The 20619-nt window shown below is 44.6% G+C and overlaps 1 protein-coding gene across 2 annotated transcripts in view; it reads right to left on the reverse strand.

Moving 5' to 3' along the window:
* The window catches only part of CFAP20DC (CFAP20 domain containing), a 416942-nt gene that overhangs the window by 14804 nt on the left and 381519 nt on the right, over nucleotides 1-20619 (reverse strand). The window lies entirely within an intron of this gene.

Here is a 20619-nt window from a genome sequence, read left to right on the forward strand (position 1 = left end):
TTTTGCCTTGAGACATGTCTTATTGTTATACACCATCCTACCAGAAGTATTTGGACACGAGCAAAAATCAGATATAACTTATTAGATAAGTTCTAAAATATTGGGCAGATATGAAAAGACAGACGACATGTCCAGAAAAACATTAATTGCAAGTGTTTTGGGTAGGGAAACAAATGTACCATACCCGAACAAATAATATGTTTATAACCAAATCAGGGATAGACCTCAATACGGGAAATGAGGGCTGGGAAAAAGAAAGGAGGAACCAGATATAATGGTCCAACAAGGTAAACACTAAAAAAAGCGAGCAAGACACAAACACTGAATTGTTCACAAGAGGTCAAAATAGATGTCAGATTCCCATAAAGGACCCTGAATGTATTCAAAATAGACAAGAGAGAGGCTCCCGACATCACAGTAAGTCCACCATCAGGGCTGGAGGTGAGATCTTCCTCCATTATGTCTGTGCGTATGCTTATCATCCGAGCATACTCTTTATCTGTATGTAGTGTAAGAATCTTGGGGGGGTTCTGACTTTTTTCCCAGATTGACATATCTGTAGTTTATTGTTGAACTTTTTATCCAGAGAAATGCTGGCGAGTTTTTGCCGCTGTACCATTAGCAGTGTAGCGATAGGGCATATTATCAGCAAGGCCAGTTAGGTCAGTTGTTCTATCCGTTCTTTCTCCACTGAAGAACATTACACATATGGTCTGGAGACAGCTGTTTTTAACTGGACGTTATTCATTATCAACTCCTCAGTAGCTTTCTTGTGACTCCCTGTATTTGCTCTATGAATCATCTGAAGATTTTATCTAGTCAGAGTTTGCTGTTGCTACATTTCTAGTATTAGTTTTTCTCCATTTGGACTACTTTATATTTAATAAATTTATATTTTAATAGGAACTAGAGATGAGCGAGCATACTCGCTAAGGGCAATTACTCGATCGAGCATTGCCCTTAGCGAGTACCTGCCCGCTCGGAAGAAAAGATTCGGCTACCGGCGGGGAGGAACGGAGGGGAGATCTCTCTCTCCCTTTCCACCGCCCCACCCCACCGCAACTCACCTCTCACCCGCGGTGGCAACCGAACCTTTTCTTCCAAGCGGGGAGATACTCGCTAACAGGGGCGTAACTATAGAGGGTGGAGGGGTTGTGGTTGCACCCGGGCCCAGGAGCCTTAGGGGGCCCATAAGGCCTCTCTTCTCCATATAGGGAGCCCAGTACTATGAATAAAGCATTATAGTTGGGGGCCCTGTTACAGGTTTTGCATTGGGGCCCAGAAGCTTGAAGTTATGTCTCTGTGCAGCATGGTTTAGGTATGGGTACAGGTACAGATAGAGGGGGGCCCGAGTTTTACATCAGGGCCCCTGAGCCTTTAGTTACGCCCCTGCTCGCTAAGGACAATACTCGATCGAGTAATTGTCCTTAGCGAGTATGCTCGCTCATCTATAATAGGGACCTTTCTAGTAATGTTGCCTTTTTTCGTTGTGAGGTTTCTGCTACCCTTTAGAATCAATAGTAGTATTTGTTTTCATATGTTAGTAATTCGCGGGGCCTTGTTTGGCCCTAATGACATCAGATACTTTCCATGGCATACTTTCTACTAACGGCTGATACCTTAAGCTGGTATTTCCCTCTATTCATCCTGCAAACATCTGGCAAGTACTCTCAAAGAAGATGGACACTGTTCATATTTTCTGACCCAATGTTCTAGTTATTCCCAAAGATGTTCATTAGGGTTCAGGTTGGGACTCTGTACAGGCCAGGCCAATCGTGGAACATCCATATCCTCAAACCAACGTAATGCAGGGTTGGACTTGTAAGAAGACCATAATGTGATCTCCACTGCACTCACACGTTGGCACAGCACACTCAAGCAAAAGGCATTCCCCAGGCTCCTCCGCACCTAGGTACGTCCATCTGACTTGAAGGATTTTCTTGGCTGTACCATGAGGCCTATAGGTTAGCGGGCTTGCCAGCCATGAAGTGCCGCTGATTTCAAGTTTGGAATAGCTTTGGCCCACCTGATTAGATGTACCTGAAGGCCAAAAATCAATCTACATACCGTAGGACTACTGCATATCTAGTTTTAAATGCATTCTAAACTGTGTCTTTGTCATTGCCCACACAAGGCACATGCTGTTTGAGAAAATCTATGCATGCACATTTAGATGGACATCCAATGGCAATACTTCTTCTTTTTGCGGAGCCAATATAACTACATTCAAGCCAATACTCTATGTGTTCCTCAGGGTGCAAATTGATGACTGATGATTTGTGAGCCGGCAGATGTTCCTCCAATATGTACAGCTTGATTTTAAGATACTACATTCTCAGGAAAGACCAGCAGTTCTAGCAAGTTGATTAAGAAAGATGCCAGGCACTGCAGGGGAACAAGGGGCAGGAGGGTAAAACCCCCAAAGTGCCAAAGTGTGAAAAACAGTCACCAGTCTTCTCCCTCCACTGCTTTACCCAGGACGAGAGAAGGCATCATAGAGTAATTCTAAACGTTTGAAAATGGACACAATCTGCCTCTTTTGCAACTTGACCAGCAGTGTTCCCCCACACTTATTTTTGCTGGGGCTCATGAGTTCTATTTTAATATTGACCCCCCCCCCCCCCCCCAACAACCATCACAGTATAGAAGTGAAAAACTGAAATCAACCAGTTCAAGATTATACAGCTTTTTTTTACTTTTCATCTTGTTGCCTTACTTGGCACTCATTCCCAACATGTCACCATCTAAAGTGTGACTCAAGACTGAATAACAAAGCTGTCTTAAACTGTGAATGCCTAACATGACACTTGCTAAAACACTTTAGCAACGTGGTAATGATCAACACCAGGTTTCCTTCAGATCATTGCTGCTGCTGCGGCGCTGCTGACAGGCCGACAAACGCAAGACAAACCAAAACTACAAGTTGTTTTATAAGGAGAACTTCTAATGCGCATCATGGCGAATACACAAGTGCGTCCCCGCAACTGCAGGAAATGGCAGTTTGTAATATAGCCCAGAGCTGCAGTCAGTATTTGGCTGATCACCAATGGAAATAGTCAACAAGTTTGTTGTCGGGTACATTCATCTTAGCTGATCTCTTGTAATAAAGTGGAAGACTAAACTTTTCTTACATCAGATTAATATACATAGTCAAGAAGGCATGCTGGGAGATTTAGGCTCTGAAGCCTGCAAAATTGGCAATGCAACTTTAGGCTATAATGTCATCTTTAGCGCTGCTGCCGCTGGCCCCATTGAAAAGACTGGCGATATCCAGGTCTTATTCCGGCGTCTTTCTTGCGAGGTGAGTGTTTTCACTTGCTCTCGCAGCGCAAGATAGAAAATATCGCCAGTGGGTATCCAGCCTAAGTGTGACTGTAGCGAGGAGAAGTTTGCGATGAGTAGCCATCAATTACTTCTGTAGCTTCTTCATACAGCTCAGTGGGAGGTATGGAAACTGAGTAACATACATCTATACTTGTGACCATGGGGGTTCCAGCACTAGTGTCCTACGTGCGCTAACAAATGGTGTTCATATGTCCATTTATATCACTGGTGATCCCAACTGATGAGGTTACCAGAAGGCCTATTTAGGAGTATGATTTCACATTTAGGCACATATGTTTGGGAATGACCTCAAATGTCATGAATTACCTAACAGTTTATCTCCTCATCTCAGAAGGAAAAGTAATGAGGCATATTTTGATTAATTAAAGACACTTAGTTATGCGTCATCAAGGCTTTAAGCTGTAATCAATACAATCAGCGTGCAAAGGCCAAGTCCGGCATTCGGTGCCAAATTGGGAGAATACTAAGCAGATTGTGTCCTGACATTGGAGTTAGAGGAGCGAAAAGGAAAAGAGGAATATCAAGCATCTCACAAGTAGAATTTCAAAAAAATGATGTCTATAACATGGGACGAGCAGATGTTTACACCTTGTACCTTAAATGGGTTTTCTTAGTATAAATGTTCATAGCAAGTCAATTAGTTATGTCATCAATTTCTGACGGGTAAAGTCCAACAACTGGGTCCCACTGAAGCCAATGCTTCACTGTCTTCGTCTTTTATTTTGGGAGGATACGGTCTCCAACCTTACACTGTGCCAGGTTGGCAGTGGCTAAGCTAAGGTGTTTTTTTTTTCCAAAAAAAGTCAAAAGGGATATTGTACTAACCCTGTGGTCAGACCCCAAATCATTTATAGTGGGTAAACCCTTAAAATTTGTGACTTTTACTATTAATGTCTTATTCTCAGGATACGTCATCAATAGTTGATCAGTGAGAGTCCGACGCTCAGGGTCCCAGCCTATCAGCTGGTTACCGGGCTCATTGTCAATGGGAGCAGATAGCGCTGTCTGTACTGCAATGCCCAAATTTGGTACTGCAAACATAGCTCCCATTGAATTCAGTAGAAGCTGTGCCTTTAGTACCAAACTGGGCTGCTGCAATGTTGGCAGTGCTGTCTGCTTAGAAAACTATAAGAACTGACAGCAAGCACGGTAATTAGCTGACCGTCAGGGATTCCAATCGGCAGACTCCTGACGGATCAACTATTGTGAGACCTATTCTGAGAATTGGTCATCAATAGTAAAAATCCTGCAAAACCCCCTTAATTGTCCCTAGTCTTTGAGTGCAAGTATTTGTTGTAGAGAAATTATTTTGTGGGCCAAGATTTAACTGGTATGTAAAAGGCCTGGACGATAGTTTCTCAACTTCAGTCCTTCAGGATCCCCAACGGGTCATGATTTCCGGGAATCCTATAGTGAGAATACCTGTGGAAACTTCCACGGCATTTACAAAAATTACATCACCTAAGGAAATCCTGAAAATATGACCTGTTGGGGGTACTTGAGAACTAGAGTTGAGAAACACGGTTCTAGAGGATCCTTTTGGAACAATCTATTCAATAACCTGGGGACCTATTGGTCACATCAACCACTTAAGACACCATTAAGTATGTTGCGGGCAAATGCCTGTGTTGCCAAAAATAATGGGCCCAAATTCCTCTTTCTTGGCTGGAGAATTGGCTGCAGGCACTCTCCATAAAAATGAATGAGAACTATGGAAACATCCAAACGTCTGATATTCCCAACAATGTCAGTTTGCAGGAAGCAAATCTAAAATCAAATCAATTTACCCAATGAAATGCGGTAGCTAAAAGGTTTCCAGCCATTTTGCACATCCTTAGAATGCAAAAACGTGTTCATCAGTATTATCAAATCTAGCTTAAGTTGCTAGAACATGCAGAGGAAGTATTTAGTTAATGATAGGTGACCCACAACGATTGAGTGTGCAGACCCTGTTATAAAACTCCTGCTCTATCAGGTTCCTGGCCCTATGTTTGTGTGCTTAATTAGAACTGAATGCAATGACTTAGTGTTTAAGCTTTTGAATGCAGTTAGAATGTAAAATCGATAGCACATTTATAATGACTAACATATTGCATATTGTACAAGGCACAATAGTGGTATAGTATACAAATATATTGAAGGGAGGCTCTAGTATCCTGTTGTACCACCTCTAGTTTGGATCCAAGATGTGATACGGGTGAGCATGGAGGCTCTAGTACCGTGATGGCGAACCTATGACACGCGTGTCAGCACTGACACACGTAGCCATAGTCGCTGACACGCAGCCGCTCACCCAGTTAATGAATACGGCAGGGGCCGTGACTCCCCTGCTGGTATTCATTAACCAGCACTACTAACCAGCGCTGATCCCAGCGCACACTGTGATGTCAGTGTGCAGCCAGGTTTCTCCTCCCCCCGTCCCCAGACGTCTCCTACCTGTTGGTTCCGCGGGAGCGTCCGGAGGAGAAGGTGTCCTGCAACACCTGACGTCACAGTGTGCCCCGGAGATCATCGCTGCTGAAGGGCGCCGGGTACAGGAGGAGCGGAGCATCCACAAGGTAAGTACATGGGTCTGGGGGCGGGGTCCGCTGTGAGGGGGCAGTCACCGGGGGGGGGGGGGGGGGGGGGGCGCTGTAAGGGGGCAGTCACCGCTGGGGGGGCCGCTGTGGGGGGGAAAGTCACCGCTGGGGAGCTGCTGTGTGGGGGGCAATCACCGCTGGGGGGCCGCTGTGGGGGGCAGATAATGCTGGGGGCCTCTGTGGGTGGCAGATAATGCTGGGGGCCTCTGTGGGGGGCAGATAATGCTGGGGGCCTCTTCGGGGGTCAGGTAATGCTGGGGGCCTCTGTGGGGGGCAGGTAATGCTGGGGGCCGCTGTGGGTGGTGCTGTCGCTGTTGGGGGCTGTTGTGGGGGGCGCTGTTGCTGCTGGGGGCTGCTGTGGGGTGCGCTGTCGCTACTGGGGGCCGATGTGGAGGACGCTGTCGCCGCTGGGTGCTCATCATTACTGAGATAAGTGAGGTGGAGGCTGGGAGAGGTGAGGGCCTGTGCTATGGGTGTTTTGGGTTTATTAAATACAGTTATACATTACAATTATACATATTTGTTATTTAAACTATAAATATCGCAATTTTTTTTCTTGAAGTGACACACCACCCGAGTTATGCTCGTTCTTTTGGCGAATTTTGACACACTGAGCTCAAAAGGTTGCCCATCACTGCTCTAGTACCCTTTTGTACCACCTCTAGTTTGGATACAAGATGTGATATGGGCGGGCATGGAGGCTCTAGTACCTTGTTGTACTGCCTCTAGCTTGGATCCAAGATGTGATACAGGCGGGCATAGGGGCTCTAGTACTCTGTTATACTGCCTCTAGTCTGGATATAAGATGTGCTACAGGCGGGCACGAAGAAATACAGGTTCCATATTGTATGCTGAGGCATATCGGTCCACATTAGTTTCCAGTTTTGTCATTCATGACACCACTGCAAGTAGATGTAACAGTTTCAAAGGCAGCACATGGCTGAAGGACATTTGGTCTTATGACACTTAATACAAGCGCCTGGAAATGGTTCTGACAGACACAGAAGCGGTAATGATGGTGCCACCATAGCAGAAAACAAAACAGTTGGAGCTGCTAGTGCTTGCCCTATGATCAGATGATCTTCTATATTGGTGGTCTGTCGAGGGCATCCTGAGCCCAGTCGCCTTGTGTGAATGCCTCATGCATACACTAATCCCAACAAGACCTAATAGTCTGGTCATAACGGCCCAGGTGTGTGGACAATTAGTCAATACTACCATCCAGCTTCTCAAACTCTGTTAACTGGGCAAAATCTTTTTTCTACATCATAGAGGCGTCTAGTGGTCAACAAGCTCCACACAAGCGGAGGAAGAGGTCAGTACACACAAGGAGCCACTGAGAGCCTTATTATAGGCCAAGGGTGGAACCACTTTTAGGGCCTCAAGTGGGCAAACTGTTCATCTAATCTCCCACAACTCTGATCATTTGCATATCTGTCTGAGATGTAACAGCGTGCCGAATTTTGCAGTACAACGACAACTCCTTTTCAGAGCTTGTTATTTTTTATTTTTTTTACAAAGAGTGTATATTGATCGACCTTTTTTGCTGCAAATCAAAGCAGCTCTTTATATTGGTAATCCAATGGCACATGGATTGTGGAATGGGGCCATTTTCAATGTGGAATACAAATTTTTGATCAGAAACACAAGTATTGGGCCCAGTTTTCTTAAAATCAACTGTGAATACCACAATTTATATGGACGAGGTTGAATAGTTCTACCACCAACTAACACCAGAAAAAAGAATGTACTGATTTTTCCAACCAGATAGGCAACATGCCACACCTCCCACGACTCACTGGCACGGGCTCATGTACTGTTTACAGAAGAGTGAACTGTGAGCAAGGGGTTATGGCCACCATATTCCCCAGAGTTATCCACATAAGATTTTTTTTTACCTGTGTAGAAACTTAAAGCAGAAAGTGTATGCCAATAATCCACATACCATGTATGAACTCAATGAAAACATTACAAACACTATCTACAGCTTCACCATTGAAGAGCTGCAGGCAGTATCAACCAACTTATTGCAGCGTGCCTAGAAATGCATAAAAGTGAACCACTTCAAGCATCTGTTGTAACTTATGGAAAAATGAAAACCAATAAAGCTTAGGAAAAAACAATCTACTTACTCATCCTTCCTCATGCAGTATTGTCGGCAGTGGGCTACTTTTATGTGGCCCACCCTTTATTCTGTATAAATCTTTTGAAAGATCGTAATGAAGCTGTATTTACATGGGCGACTTTCCCGGGTAGGTTTTGTGCATTGCAAGACACATAAGACTCGCATGGAAATAGACCCCATTGTTTTCAATAGGTCTATTTACATGTAAGACTTTTCTGTCACAGCGATGCTGCAAGATAGAAGAATTACAACATGTTCTATTTTTCTGTGATTTGGCAAAAAAAGATCCCATCACGCTCGCATTTTAAAATTTTCCTATTAATTTTCCAAGTTAAAACTGTATTTTCATCACAGTAGCATAGAAAATTGAGATTTTACAAATGTGATAACGGTCCGAGTTTCTCGGACCAAGATCGCACTCTCCCGTGTAAATACAGCCTAAGGCTCCCTCACACAGGGCGTTTGCAGAAACGCAGCGTTTTTCAACGCTGCGTTTACTGCAGATTCCGCCCCGTTTCAGCAGTATTGGCATACTTTATGCCAGCGTTTTCAGCTCGGCTGAAAACGCAGCCAAGGATGCTGAAAAGAAAAAAAATAAAGCAATACTCACCTAGCCGCTGCAGTCCGGGTCGCGGCCGCTGGTCCGGGCTTCCTCTGCACTAACAAGTCTATTGCCGTAGGCCAGGTTTGAGAACCCCGCCTCCAGCAATAGAGTGCTGTGATTGGTTGTCGGCGCTTGCTCGATGCCCAATCACAGCCCTTCATTGACTGTATCAGCCAATCAGAGCTTGCCGGCGCTGATTGGCTGAGACAGTCAATGAAGGGCGGTGATTGGACATCGAGCGCGCCGATAACCAATCACAGCACTCTATTGCTGGAGGCGGGGTTCTCAAACCTGGCCTACGGCAATAGACTTGTGAGTGCAGAGGAAGCCCGGATCAGCGGCAGAGACCAGCGGCCGCGACCCGGACTGCAGCGGCTAGGTGAGTATTGCTTTTTTTTTTTCTCTATCTAGCTGGGACTGATTTTCGGGATAGGGCTTCTATTGCAAGCCCTCACCCCGAAAATCAGCGAGCGGTTAACGCTGCCAAAAACACGACACCAAGTGTTGCCGCGTTTTCAGCAGTGCTAAAACTGCTGCCCATTCATTTTAACCCCTTAGTGACGAAGCCTGTTTGCGCCTTAGTGACGGAGCCAAATTTTGGTAATCTGACATGCGTCGTTCAACGTAGCATAACTCCGTAAAGGCTTTACATATCCCAGTGATTCTGAAATTGTTTTTTCGCCACATGTTGTACTTCATTTAGGTTGTAAAAAGACACCGATATAATTTGTGTATATTTATTAAAAGTACCAATATTGGAAAAATTTTGAAAAAATTGTCATTTTTTCACATTTTCAACCGTAATATCTCAAATGTCCAAACATACTGTACAAATTTTTGATAACATATGTATTTCCATCTGTTTACTTTATTCTGAATGCACACTTGAAAAACTTTTGTGTTTTTTTTAACCATTTAGAGGACGTACAAATTTAACATTACTTTTCAGCATTTTGAGGAGCACTTTGTTTTCCTACACCAAGCCAAGTTTGCAAAGGCTCATAAGTGTCAGAATAATAGATACCCCCACAAATGACCCCATTTAAAAAACTACACCCTTTAATGTATTCACTGAGGGGTGGCATGAGTATTTTGACCCCACCAGTTTTTTTCAGGAATTAGTTAAATTTAGGGGAGAAAAAATAAAATGTCATATTTTTGCAAATATGTCATTTTAAAGACATATTTTTTTCCTATAGAGCCCATGAAAATGAGGATTTACACCCCAAAATGGATACCCCTGTTTCTCCCGTGTTCAGAAACATACCCATTGTGGCCCTAATCTTATGTCTGGATGCACAACGGGACCCAAAATGAAAGGAGCAGTCGGTGTCTTTCAGAACATAAATTTTGCTTGAAGGCGTTTTAGGCCCCATAGCACTTTTGTAGAGCTCTTGAGTGGCCAAAACCAAAGAGAACCCCCACAAGTGACCCCATTTTGAAAACTAGACCCCTTACCGAATTTATCTAGGGGTGTACTGCTCATTTTGACCCCACAGTTTTTGAATGAATTGAAGCAAAGCAAAAGGAAAAAATTGTGCTTTTCATTTTTTTGGCAATTCTGTCGTTTTAAAAACTGCTTTTTTGGTACAGCACACACATGAATGAAGACTTGCACCCCAAAGTGGATACCCCTGTTTCTCCCATGTTCAGAGACATACCCATTGTGGCCCTAATCTTTTGTTTGGATGCACAACGGGGCCCAAAATGAAAAGAGTAGTCGGTGGCTTTCAGAACAGAAATTTAGCATGAAGGTGATTTAGGCCCCATTGCCCACTTGTAGAGCCCTTGAGCGGTCAAAACAACAGAGAACCCCTACAAATGATCCCATTTTGAAAACTAGACCCCTTAACGAATTAATCTAGGGGTGTACTATGTATTTTTACCCTACAATTTTTGAATAAATCTAAGCAAAGCAGTAGGAAAAAAATTACAATTTTCATTTTTTTGGCAGTTGTATTAATTTAAAAACTGGGTTTTTTTGTACAGCACACATAGGAATGAAGACTTTCACCCCAAAATGGATACCCCTTTTTGTCCCGTGCTCAGACACATACCCATTGTGGCCCTAATCTACTTAGAGGACACATGGCTAGGCCTATAAAGGAGGGAACACCCGTTGGATTGCAGGGCACAACTGAATAAATCCCAGGCCCCATTGCTCATTTGTACGGAATAAAAATTGACTCCCTAAAAATCCCCCCCCCCCCTCCACGCCCTTTTCGGCGTTCCCCAAATCTTAGATAAAAGTAATAATGTGAACTGTGTAGTATTTCCAAAGACGGGTAATTATGGAGGCTGGTTGGGATGGGCACATAGGGCAATAAAACCGTGTATCCCCCCTCCTCTCATGCTTTTTGGGGGTTATTTTTTGACCTCAGTGGCGGGTATGGGGTGTAAAAAGTGGCGCACTGTGAGTCTCCGTAAGCTTGATGAGGTGCGGCGGTCTCACACAGAAGACGCTCAACAAGCTGCTCCTGAAACTGCAGGAAGGCGAGCGTTCCCGGGGCTTCTTGTAAATTACGCATTACAGGTAGCGGTCTGAATAACGCCGGGCTCACACAGACGTAGGTGGAATACCGCTTGCGGAGGCATGCAGCGGATCCCATCTGTGAGCCTGGCTGTGACCCTGCGTACGGCCGCGTAATGTACTGCGCAAAACTGCCTACTCACACAGGCGGTCATTCGCAGTACACCTTTTTTTTGTTTGTATTTCCCGCACCGTCGCTTAGTGATGACGGGGGTACCCGCAGCCCGTACACAATGTAGATGCGTATGGGCAGCGGGTATATCCACGACCATGGAGCACAATGGGCTCTATGCTGCCGATATCCGCGGTAAAATAGAACCTGCTGCGTTCTCTTTTCTGCGAGTGGATTACGCAATTCCAACCCACTAATGTGAGCGGAATTGTGTAATCCAATGCGATTGATCTGCGTATTACCGCGGATCAGACGCATGCGGAATCCGTAATTCCTATCCGGTCATGTGAGACCGGCCAAAGGTAGATCGCTACCTTTTTTTCACGTGACCGGGGACCGCTCAATGAGGCCACCCGCTACTGCTCCAGGCTCTCGGTGACCGTTGGTCGCCGAGAGCAAGGAGATTTTAAGTTTCCTGGGCTCCCCGACTCCTGCGCATGTGTCCGGTGTTTTGCCGGCGGTCGCATGCGCAGAATACGGGAAAGTTCACGGAAGAAGATTGCGTCGGGGTGCAAATACAGAGGCCTCCGGTAAAAAGTTTCATCTCCTCTCACCGATCGCATCAGTGAGGGGAGATGAACCTTCCCCTTTTTTTTTACTTTTACGTGATCGCCATTATTCTTTGGATAACGGCGAACACGTGATCAGGAACCGCTCACCGCGGCCCCCAGTGAAATCTCCAGGCTCTCAGCTAAGTTTTGTAGCCAGGAGCAGGGAGATTTTAAATTACCACGGCTTTTGCGCATGCGCCTGCCATATTGGCGACGGGCGCGTGTGCAGAAGCTGGGGTGAGGTCCGCGGATAAATCCGTGGGGGGAGATGAAACGCAAGCTTTTTTTAACTTTTTAAAACTTTGATCATGTCCCCAGTGACATCCCTCTGCTCTTGGCTACACATGGCAGCCAGGAGTAGAGCAATTTTAAATTTCCCAGGGCTCGAGCCCCTCTGTGCACGCACCCGATGTCAATCATCGGGCGCGCATGCGCAGACGGGGATTTCGTGTCCCGGGACATCGCGGAGGACCGGGGGTGAGTATTTTCACCTCCCCTCATGGATCCGATTCATGAGGGGAGGTGAAACTTTACTTTTCTTTTACTTTTTCAACTTTTTCGCGATCACCGCTATCCAATGGATAGCGGTGATCGCGGGCCCGGGGACCGCTCACAGTCGGAGCCGGAAGCCAGGAGATTTTAAATTTGCCGGGGACACCCGGGCTTCTGCTCGTGCGCGTGACGTCATCGTCTGGCGCACATGCGCAGAAGGCCGCCGGCGGGTCCGGGAGGACCAGATCTCCGGGGGACACCGCCGACAAGCTGTGTGAGTATTTTCAGCTGCCGTGATGGATCCGATCCATCATAGCAGCTGCATTACTACTTTTTTACACTGTTTTATTTACTTTTTTGCGATCGGCGCTATCCATTGCATAGCGCCGATCGCAATACCGGGGGGGACTACCCGCATCCTGGGATGACAGCTCCATGCTGTCGGCTACCTGCGGGCACCGACAGCATGGAGCTGTCATGTCCTCAGGCCAGTGGGCATTAATCCAAAGAGGATGCATAAAACTACGTCCTCTAGGATTAAAGCCCACTTTCTGAGGACGTAGTTTCCCGATGGGGCAGTCGTTAAGGGGTTAATGGGCGACGCAGGGCTGAAAACGTCTCCAAATAGAACATGCATCGCTGTCAAAGCGCAGCGTTGGAAGGCGATGCGTTTTCAGCCCTGTGTGAGCAGTCCCATTAAAATGAATGGGAGTGTTGTACAGCGTTTAGCGCTGGGCTGAAAAGGCAGCGCTAAATGCTGTAGAAAACGCCCTGTGTGAGGTACGCCTAAGTCCACATTCACACACTCATGTGTATGACTCTTTAGAATGCACTCATACGCATGAGTGGTGCTGTGAAGTAAAAGATCACAGCATGTCCTTTTTTTTTGTTGTCTCCCTCAGAACGCATCATTCATTGTTTTCAATAGGAGAGTCAAACGCATTGCATGCCGAGCGATTTGCACGCTAGTGCGACGTGATGTTTTCTATTGAAATCAATTGGAAACATTTGCCAATCCTCCAATGCGCGTGAAACAAGTGCCGAGGGATTGGAAAGTGATGTAAGGCAGTTTTGAATGAAAAACGCCTTGTATCTGTGGTTAAAACGCACATTGTCAAGCGCAATATCAGGCCGGGTTTCTTGGAGCAATATCGCACTCGCCTGTGTAAATACAGCCTAAGGCCTCGGTTAGACGGGCGTTTTTTCGCGCGATTTGCGCATGCGTCCGGTGATTTTATAAAACCATTGCTTTGCAATGGTATCGGACACATGAGCACTTTTTATGCGCTCGTCCGATTAATTATAGAACAGAAATCGCAGATCGCACCTATCTGCGATTCCTGTTCTTCTCTATATGCACTCAATGGGGGCGGCAGCAGCGCCGACCCCATTGAGAACATATAGTAGACAAATCATTCTTCTCTGCCACAGCTGTAACAGCTGTGGCAGAGAAGAATGATGTTTGCCCATTGAATTCAATGGAGCCGGCAATACAGCCGGCTCCATTGAAAGCAATGGGCTGCCGGCGAGCTGAATGACAGCTGAGAACTGCCCCTGATTGGTCCCTGCGCTGAGCCAATCAGAGGCAGCACTCACTCACTCATTCATGAATGGGTGAGCGAGAGCTGCCTCTGATTGGTGAGGGCTGTGACCAATCAGAGGCAGCTCATTCAGCAGGCGGGGATTTTAAATCCCCGGCTGCTGAATACTACTCACAGCAGTTCAGGAGAACTGCCGGCCGGCCACGGCTGAACTCCGTCTGCCGGGACAAGGTGAGTATATATTTTTTTTTACTTTTTACGCAGTTTTGGATGATTTTCAGGGAAGGGCTTATATTTTTAAGCCCTTCCCGAAAATTCATCCTGAGATCGCCCGCAGCCCATTGCTTTCAATGGAGCAATGCGCTGGACAGAACTGCACTGCTCCGGCCCGTTTCTAATGAAACGCGGCTAGGAGCAGATTTTTCGGCCCCGGTCACGCGATTTGCGGATGCGCATCTGTCATGCGATTCGCAAATCGCGGCGAAAAACGCCCGTGTGACAGAGGCCTTAAAGGGATTGCATGAAATTAGAAGAACATTGTTGCTTTCTTTCAGGAACGGCGCCACTCTTTTTCATAGGATGTGTCTGGTATTGCAGCTAAATTGAATGGAGCTGAGCTGCAGTAACGCACACAGACTATGGATAAGAGTGGGGTTTCTTCTGAAAGAAAGCAGCAATGTTTTTCTAATTTTATACAACACCTAATATCTCCTTGTATCCTTTTTTCGGGCACCTGAGTCCTGGGGAAGCAACTGTGAGTGTAAATCACTATATGTATAACTATGGCGACAATCCCCTTACCTGTACAAACCACAAATGGTGGTGATATGGAGACAGAAGACAATGAACAATTAGCCCGGTACACTTCCATTTGCATATTGAAAAATAGGCATAATCCAGTAATTTATGTAAGAGCCGAAAGTTATGAAAAAATAAGCGAGGGGCAACGCCGTTTACAGGTCCTAAAAGTGAGTTGTGGAGAAGCAACTCATCATGTTTCTATATTGTTATTATGGCTTGAAAATATCATTAAATCAGCACAAACCGACAGTTATCATTTCCTGCACATTTTTCACAGCGTGCTGCCGCCTGACTAAGAGTAATCTGTTAATCTGTTCCGTGCCACACAATCTGTCAAAATGACAGATACATTCTATCCTTAATACATAATATCTTCATTTACTGTAGGCCTTGGTGGGACTTGCCTTTGCTGGCAGTAACATTTGGGAAATCACTTTCATTTGTTTCACAGTTGTGAAGCTCTCGGATATTACCCAACACACTGTTTATTATCCAATGTGTTCCATCTATGAATCTGATGATGCAATTTACGGCCTTATGTTTACCAAATGAGAGTAGAGCTCTATATACTAATGTGATACAGTGTGCGTCGAGCCATGCTTGGGGAAACACAATGACATTGCATCTTCGAAAATGCGATTCACATTTCTATTATCTGAGCAGCTCATCGTCAGCTAGCTGTATAACGGGCTTCTTCTAAACAAAATACTTTCTTTCCTTTTTCTCTACGATTAGCTCATTTTCTAATATATATCTATAGAAGGGTCACTTTCGCCATAGGGCAAATACCGGGCTGCACTGGGCCTCCTGGCACCAACATCACTTTAAACTGTAACCACATCTTCAGGATGTGGATACAGTTGAAAAGTATTGCAGGGCAGGAAGCTATTAGATGCCTGTCACTTTAAAAGTAATAATCCTATCACGGCTTGCTGGCTATGTTGGATGATTGGGACTGGCGTGATGTTGTGGTGTCAGCCCCGGTCCATGGGATCCTCATGTCGGCGCATACTCGGTTCATTTTGGCGCTATATGACAATGGAGACACTTCTCTGTCGGTGTGTGGATTAAATGGTCGACTGGGAGGTATGCATCCCAGACAGCCAGTTACTTTAGTTTGTACATAATTATTCCAGGTCCTCCTCACAGGGGACACTGGTTATACTCTTTGTCTGAAGGTGTTTCTGGTCAAGTTGGTGGCTTATGGTCTGGTCCGCATCTCTGTTCAGATAAGTCTGGTTAACTGGTGCGTTTTTATATCCTGATCATTTGTGGTTACTGTACTTGTGTAACATCTATTGTAGCGACATTCCCTGTTTCTAACTAGAAAAATTCAGAGTCTCCCATGATTGTTTATGTGGGGTCGCCCTCATCAGGACGATTACCCTGCTTTTAGGTAAGGTTTTCTCACATTAGTAGGTTAGGGTCAGATTCCCTGTTTCACCTATTTTTAGTATATATATTACTGTTATCCACGTTTGTACTTCATGTGTACAGTCTTCCTTTAAGGACAGAATAATACGAGGATTTGCGTGTGGCTCGGCCATAACAAAAAACAAGACATACTCACCCTTAGTGTTCCCCTGCTGCTCCAGTCCCTGTAGTTTCTGTTCATTTCTGGGCCAAGTGGTTATATGCCCATCTAAGCTCTTGACCATTGTGACTAATCAACAGTCTCACTATAGCTGATGCAAGTCACTCACTGCAGCAGTCACACACTTAAACAGGCATATGATAGTTCGACTTGAAAGTGAGCACAGACTGGATGAGGGGAGTATGAGTGTTTATTCATATTTTTTAAGGTGCAGAAACGTTAAGTGGGGGGAGTGGGGGTGGAGGCATTGGAGGGGACAACTCATGACACCCATGATGTTTGGCTATCTTTAGCAGCTAAATTGAAATGAATGCTTTCTATCTCTGGCGGTCCCATGAAGTTGAATGCAGCAGCGGAACACATGCTTTACCATGCAAGCTTTTCCTCACTGCAGTGAGGCAGAGAGGGGAAACAGGGGCCCTGTTCCTGGGATCTCTGGGGGTCGCGCAGTTAGTTTTATCCCCTATCTTGCATTACTTATCGTGTACTGATGCTGATTCACTGCCTGTATTATATTGGAGAGCTGCATACACAGTTCTAGAGGACTCAGAGCTTGCAGGCTCAATGTCCATACAGATCTTTCTCTGGTTCTTTGCAGCCTCTGTACAGTAATCTGAAGGAGGAAAAGCAAACCTATCCGCTATGTTATAGGAGTTCATGTAAGCTCGTAAAAATGTGTCCATGAATAAGCTTCACATATATGTGAATATGCACCACGTAATATAGCATTTTTGCAGGCACTGGTAGCTTTCCCTGATTATTATAGCTGTCCAGATGAGGCAACAACTTTAAAGGGAATTTGTTAGCTTACACATACAGTCTAAACTGCAGGCATCATGTTATAGAGCAGGAGGAGCAGAACATATTATATATAGTTTTATGGGGATAGATTCAATGCAACTTGTATTTTAGTCATTTATATCCTGGCTCATTCTGGGCTTAATCCAGTGGATGGTCGTATCAGTGATTGACACTTATCTGTGAGTGACTTTTCAAACAGAATGAGCAGGGATATAAATGACTAAAATACAAGTTCAACTGAATCTTTTTCCCTTAACCCCTTCATGACGAGGCCTTTTTTTTCCCTTTTCGTTTTTTCCTCACCCCCTTAAAAAAAATCATACCTCCTTTATTTATCCATCAACGTCACTGTATGAGGGCTTGTTTTTTGCGGGATGAGTTGTATTTTTCAATGGTGCTATTTAATGTACCATATAATGTACTGAAAAACTTTTTAAAAATTGGAGTAAAATGTAAAAAAAAAAAGACATTCCGCCATCTTTCACTGCGTCTTGTTTCTATAGCGCACAAACTGCAACAAAAGCGACATGATAACTTTATTCTATGGGTCAGTACGATTGCAGCGATACCAAACTTGTATAGTTTTTTTTTTACTATACTACTCTTTTTTTTCCAATGACATACATACCCCAACGCTCCAGGACGTAAATGTACGTCCTGGAGCGGGAAGGGGTTAATCCATATATTAATCTGCTCAGCTCCTCCTGCTCTATAACTTCATGCCTGCATATTGCATTGGATGGCTGTGATTGGTTCATCGAATACTGGCTCTGATTGGCTGAGCCATGGTGCTCGATAACTAATCACAGCCAGCGCTTCCTGGTGGCGGGGATTTTAAAACTCCAATCCAAGAAGCAATGGCAAAAGACTTCAAGCAAGTCTGCCGAGCTTCATAGGAGATACTCAGGGAGCTGGCAGCGCCTGAGAGGGGATGTATTCTTTTTTTTTTTTAATCAGTTAGGGCTTTTTTTAGACTAGGGCTTACATTTCAACTATTCAATAGAATAATTCATGTCTTACTAGCATGTCACGTGTCCTAAACCATGGAACAAAAGATGCAGACTCTTAGAGATGTCAGCCTTGATTTGTGATGTGAACTGCATGCTATTGGTATACATTTTATGCTGCTGTACACAAGCCATCCATCACAAAATGCAGTGCATTGGTCCATTTACAATGGAGCAAGGAGTGTCATGATTGGGCAGATGAGCAATGGAAGAACATTCTCTTGAGCGAGGGTGAGGATGATCCGATCTACTAGATGGATGAAAACTGATTTGTGGGGCTCCGACCACTGGAACCCACATTGATCCAGAGAATGGGGGATCTTGCCCCCCTTATTATACAGCTAAAATGCAGGCTTCAATTCCCATAGCAACGCTCGGCTATGTGTCTGTGCCATTGTGTGGAATGGAGCTGCTGCTGTGCATGTGCACACTATATTAAGGAAATGGCAACCTGCATCTTGAACTGTAAGATAGGGGGAACACAGGTCTCCAATTCTCCCAGCTGTTGGACCCCTATCGATTTATCAGTTTTCACCCATCCAGAAAATTACCTACGACCAGAATATTTCTTTAAGTACAGCAGAGGTTCCATTATGGTCTGGGGATGCTTTACATGGCATCACCTCGGTCAGTTGGTTGTAACAGCAAGAACCATGAACACAGAGGAGTACCCTGACATTCTAGACAATAATGTGCTGCTGACAATACTCTAGAAATGGTCAGCCATACTTCTAACAAGTCAACGCACCTTGTCACTAATCCAACACTGTTTTACATTGGTTTGAGGATATGGATGTTCCACGATTAGACCGGCCTGCAGAGTCCCCACCTGAACCCTACTGAGCATCTTTGGGATGAACGTTGGGTTGGGAAATATGAACAGTGTCCATCCTCTTTGACAGAACACGTCAGATGAATAGAGTAAAATACTCTCCGTGGCATACTTTTTAACTTCTGATACCCGTCAGCTGGTATACGATGTCATTAGGGCCAAAGGAGGACACATGTAAATAAATACTACTTTTGATTCATGCTCAGGGGTCCAACTACTTTTAGTACATGAGTGTATGTCTTTATGAACATTCATCAAACATAGGCATCTAATTTGCAGCTAGCATTTAAAAAATATTTAGGATGTCAAGTTGGAAGCTGTTTATATAGTGATAGAACAGGCTTTACAGACAGCTATTTACATATTTTTGAGAGCAAAACTATCCCTACACTATCAAAAGAGAAAGTTTGATTCATGTGAGTCATACAGTAAAGTGCCCACACCTAGAACCATTCTTTCTCAAGTACTCAATACTGAAGTTGAGATGATTTGTGCTGTAGGCATACAATGGCGTATATTGTCTGAGTACATAAGCACGGCACTTGTTCTTTATTTACTGTAGATCCCCCAGGTCTGAGTGGGCGCAAAGAGAAGTGTCTATAAGAAAGTAAACATGTTTATTTTCTCTCTTGTTTATTTCAGAGGTGGGGGCATCACTAAATTGCATCGTTAAGGGCTCTAAAGATGACAAATAAAAGCACAGGAAGGGGTCCTCATGGCTGACTCACAGCAGACATGCTTTAGAGAAGAATGCAGTTCATATTGTGGACGGTGTAACATACTTTTTGTGCAAATAAACTAGTATTGGCCAAGCTTATTTTTCATAAATGCTGGAGATCTTGATGAAAGGGTTTTCCCGGATTTTACTATTGATGACCTCTCCTCAGCATAGGTCATCAATAGTTGATCGACTGTGATCTGCCTGTTAGGATCCTCACTGACCAACTGCTTGCCAGGCCCGCTGTCATTATGCACAGAGCCGGAAACAGACAGCTCTGTCCATAGTGCATTGGCCTGGGTTGGTATCATGGATTGTGTCAAATGCTTTACTAAAGTCAAGATATACTGTATCCACCTTATTTCTCTGATCAACAAAGTATCTCATACTATACTTATTGAAAAAAATGGCAAAATATGGGATTGACAAGGCAACTGTTAGGTGGATTCACAACTGGCTGAGTGATCGTACTGAAAGACTGGTCATAAATGGCTGCACATCCAAGTGGAAGAATGTATCAAGTGGGGTCCCACAAGGCTCTGTGCAGGGCTCAGTGTACTTCAACGTTTTTATAAGTTATCTAGATGAGTGAATTGATGGGAAATTAATCACATGTTCTGACAACACAAAGCTAGAATGGATAGCTCACACTAGAGAAAAGAAGAGAGGCTTGAAAACGATCTAGAAAAGCGTGCACAGTGGGTGGCAATTAACAGAATGGTATTTAACAGAGTAAAATGCTAAGTCCTACATATGGGCAAGAAAAATAATAAAAAAACACATACAGAATGGGAGGAATTGGGCTAAGCAGTCACACATGTGAAAAAGACTTGGGTATACTAATAGAATTACAGATTGAACATGAGTCAACAGTGTGACGCATTCATTCCTAATCATTACTAGCAATCGGAGAGAATCAGCACTCTA

The sequence above is a fragment of the Eleutherodactylus coqui genome, chromosome 3 (assembly GCF_035609145.1).
Source record: "Eleutherodactylus coqui strain aEleCoq1 chromosome 3, aEleCoq1.hap1, whole genome shotgun sequence".
In the NCBI taxonomy this organism is placed as follows: Eukaryota; Metazoa; Chordata; class Amphibia; order Anura; family Eleutherodactylidae; genus Eleutherodactylus; species Eleutherodactylus coqui.